The following is a 9,069-nucleotide window of genomic DNA, read 5'->3' as shown; positions in this document are numbered from 1 at the left end:
GCGCCCCGCCCGCCCGCCCGGTCCGCGGGCGCGCAGCACCTGCCCGGCCCCGCCCGCCGCTCCGAGCGCCCCGCGGATAACATTTATTGGCACTCGGAGCGGGGCCCCCTCGCTCCCGGCTGCGAGCGGGAAGCGCCCCGGTGCCGCTTTGCGGTCCGTGAGGAGCTGAGCCCAGCCTAAGCAGCGAGGGCTCCCTGGATAGGTGTCACCTGTATCAGCTCCCCAGGGATTTATCCTGGAAATTCATCTGGGAGGAAGGAGGAACCTACGTGTTCCATAGGAGGATGGATGCACGTTGGATGCAGGTTGAACTGGCCCGGAATGTCTCTTCCCTCCCCACATTTGGTCCAAAATGGTTTTTTAAAAAAAAAAAAAAAAAAAAAAATTAAGTGCACTTCTCCACTTGAAAAAAATATATGGAAAACTAGGATGTGGTTGTAATGACTTTATTTGTACTCAGATATATTCCTGGTCTTCCTCTGTGTCCACACTTCTGCCAGCGAGCTGCCCTACTGCAGTGCCACGCTTGGAAGCTTTCGATACCATTCCTCACATGGAAAAGACTATGCCTTGTTAGCATTATCCCAGCTTATGAGCCTGGGAAGGACTTACACGTGTTTGCTCTTTTATTCTTCTCATCAGGTCTAAAGTGAATTATTTGAAGCTTTTTCGGTTTTGTTTTTTTGGGTTTTTTCACAAAATTTGTCCTGAAGTTTACCTACATTTAATAGCAGCCAGGAATTGAAGCCTTCAATCAAAAATTCTAAATTTATACTCTCTCCCTCTCTTTGTATATATATACACACACAATCACACACACATCTCCTTGGCCAGAACAGTTAGATGAATACACAAGGTTAAAATAGCTCTGTCTGACCCCAGTAGGATTCCGTGTTTGTAGAAAGCATTTGTCCAAAACATTCAATCCAGTACTTTGAACAAAGATCCAATTTCCTGCAGACATCTTTAGTTTCTTTTTTTTTTTTCTGTTTTGTTTTGTGCATACAGATTTTAAGGTAGCTATATACTTTTTAAGTAGCAGTCTGATAACCTGTTCCTGTTGTATTTTGGATATCTGTGTGAATGGATTTCCAGCTGAAGCACTCGCCTTTGCAGCCACTCCGAAGCTTCTGCAAGGGTACAACGCACTTGCATATACCAAATGCGTGGGCTCCTGACCGGTTTCTTTGTCAAAACAGAAAATCCAAGTGCTGACTGCTATCTACAAATCTCTGCTCGATCTGGGCCCTATTAATTTGAGAAACCTCTTTCCCCTCATTACCTACTGCAGCAAGCCCAAGGCAGGACACCACCCTGCCAGCGGCGCTTGCAGGAGCCGGAGGCCGCAGGCTGGCAACACCAAGCACCACCTTCTGAAGTTCGCTGTTCCTGGCCACGAGCCTGCTCCTGACCTGGAGGGTTTCACCGCAAGCACATGGCCAGGCTGCCTCCAGGCATTCCTCTGGCCGCCCTGTCTCCTGGCTCCCAGCCTCCTCGCCTCTGGACGACTGGCTGCTATCCACCCTCGCAGATCCTCCCCGGGAAGCTTGTGCCGCTTGCCGCAGAGGATTGTGAAACATGTTTCCTGGTTTAGGGGAGGTGTTGTTTAGCACCGTTCTCTCTGAGGTGAAACGCTTTCAGATGCAATGACAACAAGGCCTGGTGTTGGTTTATAAAAAACGACATCTGAAAAACCCAAAAGAAAAGCCTCCTACGCTTAATAACAGTAAGAAAACAAGCCTGTAAAGTCACAAATAGAAACAAATTCTTTCAATGCCGATTGATCATTTTTAGGAGAAAATCCAGTATCGGTCCTTAAAGCAGAACGGACCGAAATAGAAAATGATTTATCGTTTATTATGTTAATGTGACACATTGAAGTGGGAGTACATTAGTGATCATTTTTCACCCAAGTACATGAGGCATTTGCAAGAGATTTATAAATGCACTAACACAGAGATCACTGTTTTCCACAAAATGCCAAAATTCTCCAATACTAGCAAACATTTCTTATTACCAGATCCTGACAGAATTCCTATCAGATGCCTTCGGGCATGGTACAGTGGCATGATGCATCATGTCAAAAAGCAGATCAGGACCATTATCAGGCAGATGTTTGACATGATGCATCATGTTACTCAGCCAGTGGCACACTGCCATTGCTCAAAAGGATTTTGACATGATACAGTGTGCCAATGCTGTAGCACAAAACCAGCATGTTCCAAAAATAGGGACAAATTCACCTCTGGCATAAGTAGAAGTAACTGCAGTGACTTCATTAGATTTGCATCTGCTTATGTCAACAGTGAGTTTGGCTCGTAATCTCAAATTTATATAAAAGAGTGGTAGGTGGCTGCATTTTCAGGTATTTGTTATACTGTTTTCTACTCCCAGCATTCAACCATCATGAGACAGCTGGGGTGAAACCGCCACCTTTCTCAATTCCTTCCCCTCCACCCCACAAGAAGCAGCATCAAATTTCCATTTTTAACAGTGTAACAATACCTCAGAGTACTTAGAGGGCCACTCTTCTCAGAAACTTGGGAGGTTGTGAGTTTGGGAATTTCACAAGCAATAGGAATTTACAAAAAGGGAGAGAGAGGATCTCTGCTTTCTGCCTCCATACTATTTCTCAACAGTAGCTGAAAGTGCTGGGTGCACAACAGCAGCAAAATAAATTTTGAGTGGCAATTAGAGTAATAGTAAAAGAATGACATAAAAGAGCAGCCAGGATGAAATGTGAGATCTGATAAGATTTGGAGACTTCTTAAAAGGCATTGTAATTTATTGTTTTCCCCTTTCATCACTTTGGAATGAAAAGCACAGCTTGCTAATGCAGATGCATCACACTGACAAAAGGAGAGGAGGGGAACCAGCTAAGGTAGGGCTGGTGCGAGATCTTTACAGAAGAGAAACATCCTGGCTGTCTGCCACAGTCTGTTTCTTTAGTGAGGAAAAGAACTGGCTGGTTCTGTTTTAAATAAAGTTCATTCATCTTTGCTGTATGTTCTAGCTTCTTAAATCCATCAGGGTTTCTTGGATTCTTGGACCAGCTGAACTTCAGTGATGCTAAGAGTAATCAAAAGGAATAAAGACCAGAAGATCCTCAGAGAGCACTAAGTAAATACCACCACCAAACATGACTTGGTACAGCAGCTATGTGGGTTGTAACATCAAGGGAAAATGGCTTGTCTGGTACACTGGAGATCTGGAGGAGAGAAGAAGAGCATAGCAACGTGGTAAAGCAATCTGCACAGGCTCTTCAAGCATTCAGTTACTTGTCTGCTTTGAGATGAGCTTTACTGTTGGATTTAGAGGTGCTCACCGCTTCCACAGATCAGAAGACTTGTCTAGAGGCCTAAATAAGTTCTGGAAACAGCTGCAAGCATCTCAAACGTTTTGAACGATATCAGCAAGAAGTAAGGGTCTTTCCCCTCCCTTCTCACTGCCATACAATTATTCCCAAATCTTTCTTTGAGGAGACAGCTCTGTACAGTGAGCATTCCCCCAGAGATTACAGCCACCAAAACAACCACTCCACTGCTGTATCTCCATTCCTCCTGGTTTCACCCTCTGCTGGCATTCTATAAATATTTAAATCACTGGAAACCACACTCTAGCTACCTGTGGCTGGTGCTTACAGGCAAAGCCCCTTGGCTTTGCTGTTACGGCCCATTCGACAGCCAAAAACTGCAACACGTTGGTTTTTCCTAAAGGAGACCAAATTGAAAGATACACATGGCATCCCAAGGAAATACACACCAGGCATTACCTATGCCTTATGTATAAAGGAATAGGAAGGCTAAAAGCAATATTTGTTCACAGCTTGCTGGGAATTCTCTGATGAGATGGACAGTGTTTTGGTTTGTTTTTTTTTCAAGAAGTCAACTTTGATGAAATAGCTTATTTTTTTGTGGGGAACAATCAATCTTGAAAAAAGCACTCTGCAAAGCAAGTTAAGTTTCTGGTGAAAACTGCCACCACAAAAATGTCTAAAGATTTCCCACCAAACTACATTGTACTGAGTATCCCAGCTGGGAAATTTATCTTGACCTCAAGACTCAGGGAGTGCTAGGCACGTTCCTGTAAAGCTATAATGCCATCACCACTGGGATCTACACTTCCAGCTGATCCACTGCAAATCCCAGAAGAGCAGAAGGCAACAGAGAGCTCAAACACTCCTGGGCTGAGCTCCGTCTTTCCCCATTCCCTGGGGAGGAAGCACAAGCTGGAAGCAGGCAGGCACTTGCTTTCATTTCTGAAGGAAAGGAATGGAAAGAGCCTGCCCCAAACACTTGAGGAGGGAGAGAAGGATGAGAGTTATCTCCATTCTGGAGGACAATGCTTCTCTCTGTACATATTTATATTTCTCCAATTTGAAGCAATACAGAAATTGAAGGGTTGAGTGTTTAAAGCAAAGTGTTCCATTCACACAATGCCATTTTAATTCATACAGTACCTTGTGAGTACAGGAAACAGGCTTAACATTTTCCTTAGACTTGCAGCTATACACCCTCACCACTAAGGTTTTGACCCCACTGGAATAGGAGGCAGCATCTCATGTGTGGCAAATACATTACCCTGAGATTTTTAAGACCTCTTGGTTCAAAAAGCAGCAAACCACTGGCCAAAGCTATGGTCATGAGATGCACCATAGTCTCTCCACAGAATGTGAGGATCTGGACACCTCTCTGGTCATCTCTTTCATATTTTGTAATAAAACCAAAGCTGTAGTGCCAATTACAGCAAATATCTTTCTTCAAACCACTAACAGCTTTCACATCTCATGCCTGTAATCTTCAGCAAATAGATCAAGGACTGTTATTCATTTTAATGCCTGAATGCATTATATTTATTCTTGTTATAATATGTTCTGTTACCACAGAAAATGTTTGGCTCCCAAAGAAAAAGAGGGAATTGTGTCAAAAGTCCAAATTCTTCCTTGAAATGCAAACATTTTTAATGGCTTTAATGGAAGATATGCATTGGAATCCCAGGGCACAATCTGGCACTGAAATCCTCCATCTAAACTGGAATTTTTCACCATGTCTTTTTCATAATCTATTATTAAGCATGTTTCCATCTCAGCAGTTGAAATTTGGGGCCCTGTTGCATCTGAGAGGGAAGTGCAAAGCAGCTGGGAAGTAACTGTAAAGGAGAAGCAGAAAACATATTGAAGCCCTCATATGCTGGACAATGCTGTTCTCTTCCATCCTTCTCCTCACAAGAACAAAAAGCACATTGGGGTGATCCCACAAACTTCCAGCTGGATCAGTAGCAGCATCTGACCCAGTGCAGGGCAGCTTCAGTGCTGTTCCCAGTCACCCCAAGGGTTTCTTTGGTCCCTAACTGGCCACAGATTGAGCACAGATCCCCTCCCTGCTTCCCCTGTGGAGCTCTCAGGCTGCAGCAAAAGTGGTGAATGTGGAGCAACAGAGGGTGAAGCCCAGCAGCTCCTGGCAAGTGAAAAGCCTGGGAGAACTGGTTTTCTTGTTCTGTAGCCCTGGTGACCAGTTCATGAGCACTGACTGACACCTGGCTCTGACATCAGTCCTGTTGTCAGTGTAGCCACTCACAGAATATCCTAGCAAATCCTCCAGGCTTTGGTGCAGCCCCTGTAACTGCGGAATGATGTGTATGGACACTTTTTGAATAACTTAGCCAGAATATGATACAGAGTGTCTGCCAGTTTTATGCATGTGTGTCTAAATGGCTAACAGTGCAGAGACACCAGTGCAAACTAAGACTAATGCAGTGATATAATGATCACTTTGATCTTGGACTAATTATTAGTTTGAAAAAAAATCCCACAGTCTTACAATCTTGCTCCCCTCTGCTCAAACAATGCCTAACTGTCCTACAACCATCCCTGCTGGCACAGCTAACATCCTGTCTTGCGTTCAGACATTGCAATCTACAGGAGAACAGGAGTGATTTGCCATTCCTGCTTCACCCTCAGACCGATATCATACTCCAACAGTTTTGTCACCAAACATTGAAAGTCCATCTTTCCCAGGAAACTTCTCATGAAACAAAGGAATTGCAGTACTGTGGCCAGTTGAACTGCATTCACTTTACTTCCTCCTCCTCTCGCTTTGCTTGACATAAGTGGTTTCAATAATATTTCAGCTAATAACACTCCTTATGCTTTATTGGGTGTGAATTGTGACTATAGGAACATTTGAGGAACACTCTGGTTTGCAGAAACAGGGCAGTGTGAACCCTTTCTTTGGCTCACAGGACAGAAAGCATTTACTACAAGGAATACTGCCATGTTTTTAATACTACATACCATTTCCCAACTCTAAATAAATATATGTTAAATGGAAGTGAAAAGCTGTTTTGCTGCAGTTTCATAAATGCCTTTAAAAATTTAACAACTGCTTGGGTTTGGGTTTTTTTTTTTTGGTGCAGTTTTTTCACTCTTTTTGCCAAGAGTTTGTATTAGAGTAATAATATAATTTACTTCTATATTAGATTATTATAATAATCAAAACTGCCAGCATTTCCCAGTTTCTTTTCATACTGCTCTTGTGATCTCATTATCATAGGCTTTTCATTAGCTTTTCTTTGCTCATCAAAAGAAATTGTGTGTCTGGTGAAGGAAATGGCTAAAAAAATACTTCTAGAGTATTACCAATCTCTTGGTAAATAAAAAGCAGCCATTAATAACACTTAGCCAGCTCTTCTCAGTTCTCTGTGACTTTGTTCCTTTCCCATCACAGTGGGAAAGCAAGTAATTAATTCCTAGTGAAATAATATGTGGCAAAGTAAAATGTGTAAAATATTTATATATGATTGCACTAATTCTCACAATGACCACACTGAGCTATCACCACTATTTCTCTTAGAGCTGGAGATACAGAGGCTGTGGGTTTAATCAGCCCAAGTCATGGCCAGAACTTTTGTCATTCAGGCATGGGCTTCAGTCATGCAACTTGTTTTGCCTCTTGTAGGGAGCAAGATTCATTGTCATGATTATTTCCCACTCTCTGGGTATCTCTGTGCTTAGGATGTGACTGCTTTAACAAAAAAAAAAAAAAAAAAAAAAAAAGGAGGTCTTTAAGTGAGCAAAACCAGCATCCTGAAACTAGAAAAATGGGCTTAAAAAGGAAGATATTGCTCACTGTGATGATTTGTCCCTTCCCAGAAAGCCAGAGGAGGTGGGAAATGAAGGAGAATTTTGCTTGCACAAAAGCCAAAGCGCACTACTGAATAGACATAATATTCCCAAAATCAGGGGTAAGAGAGCTGAATATTAAGCTCCATCTTCTTTTTCCACAATGGAATTTTCCAACCAGTTAAACAGTCCTTACCCCTTACACACATGCATTATCTCTAACATCTGGAAGAAACACTGTGCCTCTGTCTTAAAAGTACAAACAGTGTTCTGGAGGAGATGGGTCCAATGCAACAGTACTCAGTGTTTTACTTCATTAATGTAAACTTGTGTAAAAGAAAAAAAATACATTAAATGCTTTCTTCTAAATTCATCTTTCATATTTCTAAGTGAGACAGGGAATTATCACCTCTGGAAAGGTACATTTGAGCCAACATAACAAGCAGGCTAAGAGCTCTGGAATAGCTCCTGTAGCTCAGTATGAATAAAATATGTAATTCTCCAAGTGTATAAGTACCACAGCTCACATAAACACCATCAGTTTTTGGTGAAAGATTGAGGGTTTGGGGTTTTTTTTAAGCCTGCTGCAATAGAGAAATAGGAAGTGGTTAACAACACAAAGACTAAACCCAGGCATTTGACAGTCCATTACAATTTTAGAGATATCTCCACAATTTTGGTAGAGCTTACTGGGGAGTCTCTTTGCAGCCTCAATTCACTTAATTTAAAGAAGTACTAATTGCCTTCCAAATTAGAGAAGGCTGCACCACTGGAGAATCGTAGCATGGCTGGGGTTGGAAGGGACCTTGAAGATCTTCTTTTCCCACCCCTCTGCCATGGGAGGGAAACTCCCCCTAGATTAGGTTGCTCAAGGCCCCATCCAAACTGGCCTTGAACACTGGCATGTTCTTTTACTGTAAGCAGCTTATTCTTTGCAGGCCTCTCCCAGAGATACCAAACACAAACTTATTTGCTTCCTATTGCTCTCAATCCCAGCCCAAAAAGCAAGCAGTAAAGAGAGGTTGCTCACCTGTTCTTGAAATTCTTGCAGAGAAGAGCCATGTGGGAAGGATACACAGGCAGCAATGGAGGAGAATTTCCTCTCCCGGGACAGGGAGCACAGCAACACCCCTTCCTAAAGCATTTTCCTTGGAAGGAGAATAGGAGCCTGTTTGTCTCCTCCGTCCTTACACCTAAGCCCTGGGGTCCAAGTGTGCTGCTGTAACTCCAAGCTAGAGGTGGCAAAGTCCTTTGACTAAAGGCAGCTATTTCTTCCACCAATGGCATCTGCATATTCCCAATCAGGGAACGCTTTAATAAGCTGCAGCATCTGAGAAAGGTGGGCTGCAGGGTCCTAATTAAATAGCGACTGACATATCGCTTTTCAAACTAAACATCCAGCTGGGATGCTCAGGGTAGCACTCTTGGTTTGTAAACAACAGCACAGAGCACTCCACAGAGTAGCCCTGTGCCCTTCTGCCACAAAACACTGCAGAGGCTCCCTGCGCCCTTGTAACAAACGATCTAATGATCCTCAGGAGCAGGGAACAAGGCTAATTTGTAGCTCTCTTCAAGAGGCTAAGCCAGTTAAGCAAGACTTCTTAATTGCCCGCTCTTTATTATTTAATGCATAAGCTAGAAAAAAATAAAACCCTTAGGGCCAGATCCCAAAACGTTATTGAGGTATCCAAGCCAGGCAGAAGTCAGCTGCAATTACGAACAGTGATACTAAAAACTTCTGCTCAGCTGCTGCCCAGCTCAGAAGGCTCTTAAACCTAAGTAGGTACCTATTTCAATTTTAAAGTTCTCCAGGTGCCCAGCATTCAGCTCCTGCACATGCCAAGAAACACTTCACTCCTGACAGTGCCGAGGAAGCTCGTGCCAGCCCAGTGCTGAACCTCTTGAGAGCCAGGAGAAGCCCAAGAGGTTTCAGTCCCCATTAATGTTCA

The sequence above is a fragment of the Coloeus monedula genome (genome assembly GCF_965178545.1).
Source record: "Coloeus monedula genome assembly, chromosome: 3".
In the NCBI taxonomy this organism is placed as follows: domain Eukaryota; kingdom Metazoa; phylum Chordata; class Aves; order Passeriformes; family Corvidae; genus Coloeus; species Coloeus monedula.
The sequence above is the reverse complement of the archived record's forward strand: the minus strand, read 5'-3'. Positions refer to the sequence as shown.